The sequence below is a fragment of the Rhea americana genome, unplaced genomic scaffold, assembly GCF_003343005.1.
Source record: "Rhea americana isolate MKP2758 unplaced genomic scaffold, rheAme1 scaffold_989, whole genome shotgun sequence".
NCBI classification, from domain to species: Eukaryota; Metazoa; Chordata; class Aves; order Rheiformes; family Rheidae; genus Rhea; species Rhea americana.
Genome location: NW_028187187.1, coordinates 1 through 2,182, shown reverse-complemented (window position 1 = coordinate 2,182; position 2,182 = coordinate 1). Strand labels below are relative to the sequence as shown.

The window sequence follows — 2,182 nt, the reverse complement described above, 5'->3', positions numbered from 1 at the left end:
CAGGATTATAAAGAGTTGAAGTAAGCAACAAGCCATTCAAAGGTCACCAAGGAGGAATTCCTTGAGGGCAAGAGGACTAAGAAGATAAGATAAGGAGACGCCTGTAATCACTCACAAGATATGCATCCAGAAAGGGAGTCAACCCAGCAGATAAGCAGACGCCTGTAATCACTCACAGGATGTGCACCCAGAAGGGGAGTCAACACAACAGCCAATTAGAAACTGAGCAGATGCACGTGGACAATACTAGACAACCAATAGAAATGCTTTGCGAGGCGTGTGGATGCATGAGCTTGTTGGAAAAGATATATAAGTTAGAAAGACAAAGGAATAAAGTTGGATTGAACTTGCATCACACTGATGTGTGTGTTCCTTCCCGTCTTGCCAAGAATGGGCTGCAGCATCTGGTGACCCTGACGTGATCCTCAGAGACCAACTGGGGTAGGAGAGGAGCCGTAAGCCGGCAAGGATCCTGCATGGCCAGCGACAGTAGCTGGGCGCCCGAAGAAAGGCGGATGAATGGCCAGCGACAGTAGCTGGGTGCCCGAAGAAAGGCAGATTGTGTCCACGACTGAATGGTGAGTCGAGGAAGCAGGATGGGGTTCGCTGCATCAACGATAGAGCAAGGGAGCCTGTTGAAATTGGCTCGGAAAATGGGCACCTGGATAACAAAGTCAGACTTAACTGACTTGTTACTGTGGTGTCGAAGAAAAGGGCTTATAGTAGAAGCCCCGCAAGTACAATGTACTGGTAAGGAGCATGAAGGCTCAGGACCTCAGTACGAGGAGGTGCCTGATAATGACGACCTCAAGTGTCCCCTGCGTGCCTGTCCTGTGTCCGTAGCCGAAAAGGAGGCTTTGGGGGAGATAGAAGACGATTTGCCACCCTGGGAAGGGGAGGACCGTCCGGCGTCTACCACTCCCCCGGCGAATATGGACATTGATCCAGTAAAGGTCCCGCTGCCGGATGATGAGCCAGGGGACCAAGAGCAGCTGAGAGAGATTCGTCAAGAGCTCCGCGGCCAAGCCGACAAGATGACTGCTTTATTGGAGCAGATGAAGCGCCTCGATCGGGGATCGGGACGAAGGGACATACAGGCAGCGTATAAGGCTGCCCATAATACAATCGTAAAGGGGTGTTGTCATGGTTGCAGTCGGTGGTGCATGGCAAGGAGAGGTAACTGTTCAGCTCTGCGGGGAAGGAAGGCAAAGATGAGGTGGTGCCACCTCATGACCCGAATTTTAACCCTGTTACACGTTACAAGGGCCTTACAGAGAATGCTAAGTTGGAGGGAGAGTTTCTGTTTACTCCTATGGCCATGGCAGTTATACAAAGAGCGGACGGACCAACATGGGAACCAATAGATAAATAACAATAAAAATAAATATATATTAAATATATATATATATATATTTATATAAATAAATATAAAAATAAATAAAAAGGATAGAGGAAAAGATAGCCAGCACTGCGGCTTATCGGTACCAATAAAATTTGCCAGTGAGTATAGTCGTTTACAACAAGCATAAAGAGGTCGCAGCTGTGATAGCGCAGGTGAATAATCAGAATCACTTACAGATTTTAGAATGGATGTTTTTAGCAAGCCATCTGAAAAACATCATTACACAAAGATTTGAAGCTATAGGAACTATCTTGCTTAAGGCCAGGAAGCGTCTCCGTACAATTCAGGCGGACAAGCAATAATCGAACGACATCATCAGGACTTAAAACACCTTTTGGCTGTTTTTAAAAAAGAGGGGGAGTTCAGCCCCTATGATGTAACCTGTAAAGCATGTTGTCTTAAATTGGCTGAACCCCTGTACAGATGAAAAAATACCCATTTTTGCACATTTTTCTGAAAATACCGCTGATTTTTCGGGAAAACAGGTTCCGGTGGGGTTTTTCAATCCRCAGACATGGGAAGGTCCCAGGGAATTAGTAACCTAGGGAAGGGGATATGCTTGCGTCGTTGCAGGGGATGGAACTACGTGGATACCAGCCAAGTGGGGGTGGCCGTGGCTGACAAAGGAGAGAGCCRAGACAACAAAGGCATTACAGGGTGCTGAGGCAAACCCAGAAGTGTTGCCTACAGAAACATGAAGGCRCAGTGGGCTTGGTGGCTGGGATTAACTGGCGTGATTCATGTATGGTCATTAACGAATATTAATGAGAGAGAAAACAT

General features: G+C 47.1%; 1 pseudogene; it reads right to left on the bottom strand.

The window, feature by feature from the left end:
- LOC146584004 (28S ribosomal RNA) overlaps positions 1-162 on the bottom strand; it is a 1,927-nt pseudogene extending 1,765 nt beyond the window's left edge.
- Between the last annotated feature and the right edge of the window lie 2,020 nt (positions 163-2,182).